Raw genomic sequence first — 10204 nt, 5'->3', positions numbered from 1 at the left:
ATCGATGTCTGGATAGAATTTTTGGATACTTTCTACAAGAAAGTAAAGTTGTATTTATTTGTATATTTGTTTTTTTGTTTATTTGTTATAGCTTTTTATTTACAAGATATATGCATGGGTAATTTTTCAGCATTGACAGTTGCAAAACCTTTTGCTCCAAGTTGTATTTATTTTAAAAAATTCCATTATCTGTTATGTTCATGTAATGAGGTTTTGAAATTAATTATTTTGGATAGTTACTGTACATATATATACTGTTCCTGAGGTTTTAGTATTATTTTAAGATTTTGGTCAAAGAAAATTGCACTAAAACTTTTGGTTGTCACGTAGGAGTCTGAATCCAACTTCCTGTATGTTGTTACTGCTAAGATCTCTATTATTAGTCAGGCTAATACTTTTATTACTATACTTAAACTGATTTTATACCTTTACTCTACATATCCATGCTATTACTAGATCTTGTTATTTCTACTTTCATATATTTCATAATTTTTTCCTTTTCTCCATTCATATAGTCACCACTCTGGTGAAAGCTCCCATGCTTGGACCTGTATTTAATAGTCTTATGTTTAGTCTCCCAATCCCTAGTCCCTGTCTGGGAATTAAGTGATATTTCTAAAAAGCAGGTATGTTTGTAGAGGGCCACAGATAGTGGGGAACCTTGGATGGGGTGTAGACCCTTTAGTCCGTAAGAACCCTGCTGACTTGTGTGATTTGGCTCCTCATACCATCTAAGGATCTTGGCCTTCCTGAGAAGTCAGGGCGCGTGACAACCTGTGTTGTATTTGGAACAGGATATGAAGACATGCACCTTGGCACACATTATACTGACAGGAAACATTTACCCACAAAACAAATTGTTTATGTGGTCGCACGTGCAGTGCCTAGGGTTATGTAAGTATCACACAAGCATAAGGTATACAAGGCTGAAGGTTTCTTTGATAAACAGACTCCTATTTGACTATCCTTCTGAGTCCTGCCTCTTCATTCCTCACCCAACATCAGGGCTCAGGCTGGTACTGAAGCCCTTCTGTGAGCAGATCTGGACAATTGGCGCCCAATGTGGGGCTCTGAGAGCAGACACAGTAGCTCGGGATACGTGAATAGTGAGAGTTCAGGTGAGGAATCCCAGTCCCCAGGAATGGGGTAAGTTAAATGGCCAGTGTGCAGATTTGGCAAGGGCTACTCTAGCTACATTTGTTTTCCAGTCAAAATGAGGCAAGTGCCAACAAAGGAGCCTCCCTCTTGAGGGTAGCATGGAAAATGCTTGGTTAGATTTATAAGAGAGCAAGGTTTGTTAATAACTCAGAGGCAGATCATGGAGTTCTTAGATATTGTGGAGCCCATGACTCCTTGGCTCCCTAAGGAGGGGACGTTGGAGCCAGAGAAGTGGAAAATAGTGGCAGAAGAACTAATTGAATACTATCCTAGTTCAGTCTCCGAGCACACATTCCCTATGTACTGTGTAATAAAATTGGCTTTAAGAGATCCTACATATTATCAAGAAAAGAGGGCAGGATGCCAAACAAAGGAGGATGAGGGAAACAAACAAAAAGCAGGTGCCAGAAACTCTAAAGGGTGTGGTATGCTGAACAAAGACAAAGATGATGCTGAGAGAATGGAAGGGCTTGGCCTTTCCCGTTCCTTAGCCCCTGTGCCTGCTCCCCTGATATATCCTCTGTTTCTTGACCTATTATTTTTTCATCTTCCATCCACAACTGAACCTTTGTGGGAAGGAAAACCAGGAAGGTACCTCCAGTGCTGCCATCTTGTTCTTCTCCCATATCCTGATTGCAAGAGGTTCTGGTTAAAGCAAAGGAACATGGAGAGGATACATTTGGGTTGAGAATGGAAGCATACCCTGTAATTGAAGAACCCGACATCAATGGGCTTCTGGGTTAGATCAGGAGAAGACACACTCCTTTTGATCTGGAAGTTATCAAGGAATTAAAAAAGGATTTCCCTCCCTATGGGCCTATATCACCTTATGTTAGGATGCTGTTAGAGAATTTGGCTTATTAAATCCAAACCCCTGATTGGAAATCCGTAGCAAAAATATGTTTAGAATTAGGAGAGACCCTGTTGTAGCTTTCTGATTATAGTGAACTATATTTAACACAAGCCCAAGGAAATAGGCAGCCTGGAGTTAACACACAAATTACCTTTGTACAACTTGGCAGGAACAGTTCCTTATGCAGGCACCTTGATGCAGATTAATTACTCTTTGGCCACATATGAGCCAATTGCTTCTGCCACCACTAAAACATGGGGTGCTCTGCCAGAAAAGCAGGACAAAGGGGGAAGCCTTTACTAAAAGAGTTCATGCAATGTTCTTGTTTCAGTTTTCTTGGGGTCTCTGGAGGCCTTTGGAACAGCCTTCTTTTCAGTTCAGTAATCACCACAAAAATAGCCAGGTGTTAAAGTCCAAATCCTTTATTATCTCCTTGCTTGATGCTGAACAGCTTTCTGGAGAGCCTTTCAGTCTGGCCTTGGTCTTAGTGGAGGAAGTACGGGAGGCCAGGCCAACCACTAGGAGCCTGACCAAAGATGGAATTGAATCTCTTTCCTTGACTCTGAGAGCTTGGCTTTTATGCTTTACACGGAGTCTAAGCCAATCATATCACTAGGAAACCATTATTTGTTGTAAGTGTAAATCAATTATACTGAACTCTTAATCACCATCCTAAACTAAATAACCATTGACTCATCAATTTCACTAAATAAGTACCTTGTAAGAATCCTTGTTTTAAGTATAGAGTCCTGGCCCATAACAAGTTCAGGGTCCCAGTGAACCCTTTGTGGACTTTGTGGGGCATCTACAGACTGTTGTCACATGGACTATTGAGGAAAATGAAGCAACAAAAATGATATAACAAGTTGCTAGAGAAAAGGCTAAAGGGGATTATAGAAGAGTTTATCCTGAGACTGAAGAAGGGTTCCCCTTTAGATGAGATCATAAGGCTCTGTGCCACAGTAGGCACACATACATTCTATGTCTAGAGTATGATGCAGACCTTTCAAGACTTAAACATGGGAAAATGGTGCTCCCTCCCAGGACAACCCGACCACAACCTTACTTATCCAGTGCTGGTAGCCAGAATGTTGTTAAAGGCCATTCAGTGAGTAATACAATTATCTGGAATAGAACCTAATAAGATATACACCTTTCATATCAATGTACAAACTAATGTATGCTGTGAAAGCATCCCAGGCTGGCAAATTTTATTGACCACACTTCCAACGGGTATCCCTTAAGGATAGTCTGTCTACTACATAATTGGCCATGGGTTTTTGAGACTCCTCTTCACACATCAACCATCTTTAAGATGTGACCTATTCTCCTGACCTAGACATAAAAAGAGTAGTCAGAACTTCCTTTAAGTCCATGCAGCAGAATGAGTTATATGCAATTATGCTAGCCTTTACTTGTTATTCAGGAGATATAAACATATTTGATTCTGCTTATTCAGTAGGGATAATACGAGGAATTGTCACAGCCCAAATAAAATTTATAGCCTCTAACATTTATCAGCTTTTTAAGGAACTTAAGGAGCAAGTGTGAAATGGCCCAGGCAAGTATTACCTCTTGCATGTTCCCTGTCATACTGGTCTTCCAGAACCCATTTTTTTTTTTATGGAAACTCGAAGGCACATTGCTTTCTCACCATGTCAGCCAACACTCCCTTAATGTAGGCCACCCGTGAATCTCATTCCAAATATAATCAGGCTACATGAGTTTTATGTCTGCAGTTTGGAATAACAGAAGAGAGAGGAGCATAGTAAAAGCCTATACAGCTTGCCTCCCTTTCCACGCTCCTACACCTCCTTCCAAGGAAGAATTCTCATGGTTTGAGGCCCAATGAAATTTGGCAGAGGGATATGATGATTATAAATCTTATGTCCATCTATCCTTTACCCACATTACTGTAGATACTTCTCAGGATTTACTTTTGCCATTCTGGCATCTAAAGAGACGGGCTGAATGCTCACTGAATTCCTTACACAGCCTTTGCAGTTATGACTGTGTCACAAGTGATAATGGACTTGCATATACTTCCAAACACTTCTCATGCTTTTGTGCACAGTATTGGATTTCACATACCACTGGCATATACTTCAATCCTCAAAGACAGACAATAGTAGAGAGAAGAAACAGGGATATCAAAATGCTCCTCCAAAAACAAAAGAAAGGGGGAGCCACAAGTAACCCCAGAGAACTCCTAAACCTTAGCCTATATACTATTAATTTTTTGAGTTTTGGTGATGAAGCCTTAGCTTCAGCAGACAGGTTTTATAACCTGCCAAAAGGGCCATGCCTTGTGTGAGCAGCTGTGGTATCACCAGGTGATGTGGCGAGATCTGGAGAATGATGAATGGAAGGGACCAGATAGGTTAACTGCTTGGGGCAGAGGATTTGCTTGTGTCTATAGATGTAAAAGAAACACAATGGGTGCCAACACACTGTGTCTGCCTTGTCCATTGGAGAGAAATGGAGAAAGAGGAGATCCTCAAAATGAGAAAGCCCAAGAAACACCAGGTGACTTCCTCCCTGACTGGCCCATTAGACTGTCTTAAAGAATATGACCATAGAAGTAATTGCTAATGAGACTGCTGCAGGACTTCAAAACCTGCAGGAATCATTGGATTCCCTGGCACATCAAGTGATGGACCATAGATTGGCTTTGGACTCTCTTTTGGCTTCTGAGGGGACTGTAGGTGTAGTTGTGAATTTATCTTGTTGTGTGTATATAAATAATTCACAGCAAGTGACTACAAATGTATACTAAGTAGATGAGGTGGTCCAATGGATGAGAGATGCAAAACAACAGTTATTTTCTATACTTCCCTTTTGGGACTTTTGGAAGTCCTTTTTTATACCAATCTTGTTTACTCATATTGCTTATTATATTAATACATACCTGTGTGACTTCCCCCTCACTGAAACTTGTTATCTGTTGCTTTATGGATCTAACTGCTGGTGTATAATTGCTCCAATTGAAACAAAAGCAAGGGGGAGATGTAGAGGGCCATAAAGAATGGGGAACTCTGGGTGAGGTACAAGACCCTTTAGTGCAATAAGGAATCCTGCTGAAATGTCTGGGTTGGCTTCTTCTCTCCCCTAAGGGCATCTCAGTCTTTCTGAGAAGTAAGGAAACATGGCAAGCTGTGTTACACTTGGAACAGGGCATGCAGATATGCACCTTGGCACACATTATGCTGATGTAGCAAGGAAACATCTGCACACAAAAGCAAGTTATTCACGTGGTCATACATGCACAGTACCCTATAGTTATGTAATTGTATTACACAAAAAAATGGTATATAAGGCTGAGGGTTTCTTTGAATAAACAGACTCCTGCTTGACTATTTTCCTGAGTCCCACCTCTTCATTCTTCATCCAAGATCAGGGCTCGAGCTGGTACTGAAGCCCTCCTGTGAGTGGTTCTGGCCATCTGCCCATGCTACTTCCCTACTCAATAAAATCCAGTAGCTCTGCTCACTTATAGCATAAAGGCAAAATCCTCTGGCATTTAAATCCCTTCACCATCTTGCTCTTTCCTAACTTTGTTCTCTTCATACGGTTTATGCTGTTCCTTGTACTAGATACCATGACACTGCCCATCTTGCTGTTTTCCCACATGTTCTTCCCTCCATGATTCCATAGCTTTTCACTGTATGTTTCTCACGCTTGGAATATTCTTTCTTTATATTTTAACTTGCTAGAATCTCTAGATTCCCTCAAAACTCAGCTCAAATTCACTGTAAAAGACCTGTCTTTGTTCTTTTTGCTTCCAGTGCTAGTAAAGATTATTTCTATAATTATATATTTATATATGACATATATAATTATGTTTATTATTATATGTAATTATATATGTGTAAATATCTAATAATATATGTGTATATATATAATAAAATTACCTATACTTTTTTATTTATACAGTTATTTGTATGTTCTCTACATCATTAAAACTGAACTCCTTATGATAGACAACATATTTTTGCCCTTATTTTAATTACCACTGACTAAAAACAGGGCCTAGAACATAGGATGCATTTAATAAATACTTGTTAACTATAAAAAATATGTAGCAATCAATAAGTAAGCATTTATTAAGCACCCACTAAATGCTAAATATTATGCTGAGTACTAAACTGACTAAATGGTTTGTTTTTTTAGGAAGGGACAAAAGAAAGGAAAATGTATTTTTATCTTGACCTGAATTAGAACTTATACAACCATATCATGAGCACTTAATTCTTTCTCTTTTATGCTTTATCTAGGAGGCTGAAGACATTGTTGGCAATACAAATGCTTACATTGTAAAATTGTAAACGATCAAGGCAGCCTGATAGGACTCAAGAAAGGTTTGCTAATGATATGATTTTGTTTTGCTAGTGTAGCAAATTAAAAAATAAATGAATCCAGAGGGACTAATGAACAGATATACTCTGATTATGGACAAAATGCAATGTAAACATGATCTAATATATTCATGAAATGCAAGATGTTAAAAACTTGAATTATGGCCATTATTAGAAAGAATTTATAACTAGCTCATTAATTATACACCATGCAATTGCTAAACAATTCATTAAATTTTATTTAACAGCAAAATTAAACATACTAGATAATAGTCTGATAAATCTTTCTTCTTGGTGTATGCCTGTCTCCTTAACATGTGCAGTCAATATTGTTGTAATTAGTTCTGTTGCATAACATCCATGTATGCTGTCAAGATTATGATTTCAGTTTGCAAATTGTGTAATACATAAGTTAATTAACATTACAAGGGTGAGATGTATCAATTGACACAAAAATTATATTTTTATTTCAAAAGAATTTTCATTTAATCTCTGTTTTTCTGTCTCATGTTTCTCTCTCCCTTTTCTGTCTCTATCTATCTGTCTCTTGATGTATAGATAATAATGCACAGTATCAATTGACATAGTTTATCTTTTGAGGTATTCTTCGAGTCTAGTTGTCCTATTAATTAGCTCAGGGTTCCATGTGGAGATAGTAATCCACCTGGCTATGATTGTAACCAAGAATTCAACCTTAGTGCCTCCGAGTAATTCACTGCATTATTAGAGGTATTAATTATACCGTATTGCATGGCAGCGTAAAGGCCAGAGTTGATGAGAGCTCAGAAACTAAGAAGGTTGGATTCTTAGGTTGGAATTTTCACTTTGTCATTTACCAGTTATAGAACTAAAGCATGTTTTTAGCTTCTCTGAACCTTATCTTAATCTGTAAATTAGCAATAACATTTTTGTGGTGTTCCTTACCTATTTTTAATTAGACAGGGTGTTTGCATTCATCCAATTTTCCATACATGGGAATTTTTCTCTTTACTTTAAAGAGTTACAAAGAATTAAGGATGTTTCAAAATTGGTTTGAGGCATCAGAATAATAGTATGTGGTATAATAGATTAGATCTGGTCTTAGAAAATCATTGTCTCTGAGGTGAAGTTTTGCAAAACACTTCACTTTTCTAGGCCTAATTCTATTTATATAAAAACTAAGGAGATAGGACTAAAAGAGCCTCTCCCAAATCTAAATCCTTTAATGCTATGGTCAACTGATAGCTTCTTTCTTGTTTATTGGTAATTATTGATTAAAAACTATTAAAATATTTAATTATTTCTGTTCATTATTCTATAGAATTTGATCTCCATAAGGACATCATTACATTATGGGTTTTCTGAAATTTTGAAGTCAAAACCTGCTGTGCTTTAGCATTACCAAGTCATTGTTAATTCATAAACCTCATTTATGAGCAGGCAGGCCAGCTTTCCCTCTAGTCTTTGACATATGCAAAGTCATTAAAAGATGAAGACTGCATGTGATATCTTTACTAATTAAAAGACCTGTGTAACTTATAATAAAAACCAGCAATAAAGGATGGGATTAGACTAAGGTTGTCTGCCTTTGGTGTCTGGGAGTTCCATTGAAGGGAACATTGAGGTTACATCAAAATATCAACATATCTAGATAAAAGGTGGGAAAAACCCTATAATCACATAGATGTCAGCATGGCATATGTTTCATGGTTATAGCCATAATGTTAATTCACAGTGTTAATTTCTGTCAGAACTTGTACTTGGCTCTAGGTGGCCATCTATAGCATCTTTATAAAAATCAACCCTGAAGGTTATTGCAGATATTTAAAAGGATAGGCTGGATAAAGGAGTGAACAAATTGTGCTATAAAAACATAATAATGACAGATATAGAAAATTCAGACAAACAAAGGCAGACATGAACTGATCCAAAATGAAGCAGACAGAAGCAGGAGTACAATATATACAATAACTGCAATAATATAAACAAATGTAAAGAATGCTACGTGGAAGTAAAATGCTAGGTGATTTTACTGGCTCATCCTGATCCTAGAGAAGAAATAAGGAAGTTTTGTTTAACACCAACTTTGACATGTGAAGTTGCACTGCTATAGATCTTTCTTACAGGATAACTAGACTGTCTTCCATTTCTTGGAGCAGTGTCAGTGTCTGAGGGCAGAATGATGGATATGTTGTCAGAAACTGTGGCTATGTCAGATGTACTGGTTTAACTTATCTTTGTTACAAAGGAAAGCTCACTGGGTGAATGGAGATGGCAAATGTGGAAACCAAAAGGTGTTGATGAAACATTAAGACAAAAAATGGTTTAATGGGAGCCTATTTTATTTAGAAGGGCTATTCACACACTTGAAAAACAAAGGTCTACAAAAGGGAAGTTCCATTCTATAGTAGTTTAAGATTAAAAAAAAAAAAAATTAAGCCTAGAAGGCTATATAACATCTCCTGAAATTTATTTTGTTTTCTTCTCTTCAGTTTTAGGGAATTTATTTCAAATAAAATTAGGAGTTGAGTCACAATCACTAAGTCCCCAGTTAGATGAAATTCTGATCACCTAGGCAGAGATTGGGATTTCTGTGTAATCTTATATCTCTATCTCTAGTTAACCATGGATTTTTAGAGTTTTATTTTGAAATTAGGCATTATTTTGAAACTGAAACATTATCATGTCTGTGGTCAGACATATGGTCAGAAGGGAAGTTAAGTGCAAAGCTAGACCTGTTCTTGGGGCTTTCCTCAGCTTGAATGCTTTTCTCTATGATAACCTACCAACACTTTCTGTAGACGGCTGGGACTCTGAAAAAGTATACTTGAATCAAGGACAGCATGGTATTTATAAGTTAACATCTTCTCAATGTGAGATAATGGTTCCCTACTTAATGTGATGATGATGTAACGATTGCCCATGCTCAGTGTGTTGTAGTGATGTAATTGTACTGAGGTATTTAAGGGAGTCTCACACACAGAAGGCTCTCTCAGCCACAGACACAGAGAAGACTCCGGGCTCTAGACTTCAGATTCCAGACTCCATCTTTGACCAGCCACATGGCCCTCCTGCCTCCTTCACACTGGACATTACAACTTTCCATAGTCTTTTCCTCACATCTCAGTCCTTTCTTTACTCCATGTTTATTTTAGCCTCTTGAATTCAGAAGTTCATAATCTCTTCTCCTCAAATTCTGAGATAGCTTCCTTCCTTTTTATAGAAAGTATATAGTTGAAAAGTGTAGGAGAAGACAAGTATTAGACTGACTACTAAAGTGAATCTTTAGGCTGATCTCATGTGTTGTATGTCTGTGAAACTTGCACAGTAAATCCAGAAATCCAGAAAACTGAATTGCTTCCATTTGAATTGTTTTAGGAAGATTCTGAAGATCACCTGGCAGGATAAGATACCAGACACTGAAGATCTTTCTCAAACTAAACTGCCAAGCATTTTAACTCTAGTGTAGAGAGCACAACTCCATTGGATTGGCCATATTGTTCAAATGCCAAATGTACAGTTGACAAAAAAATTATTTTATGGAGAACTCACACAGGGCAAGCATTTGCAAGGTAGTCAGAAAAGAAAGATATAAAGACACTCTCAAGGTCTCTCAAGAAATTTAGAATTTATTGTAAGACATGGGAGATTCTGTCACAGGATTGCCCAGCATGGCGTGCCCTCAAGAGAGTTACTGTGCTCTATGAGTAAATTGGAATTGAATTAGCTCAAAGGAAATGAAAAATGTGCAAACTTAGAGAAGATCATTCCAAACGTTCATAGGGACTCTTTGTGTCTAACCTGTGGCAGAACATTCCAAGCTCATATTGTGATTAGCCACAGTTGGACACACTATAGG

This window comes from Antechinus flavipes, chromosome 1, assembly GCF_016432865.1.
Source record: "Antechinus flavipes isolate AdamAnt ecotype Samford, QLD, Australia chromosome 1, AdamAnt_v2, whole genome shotgun sequence".
Classification (NCBI taxonomy): domain Eukaryota; kingdom Metazoa; phylum Chordata; class Mammalia; order Dasyuromorphia; family Dasyuridae; genus Antechinus; species Antechinus flavipes.
This window is presented reverse-complemented; position numbering follows the sequence as displayed.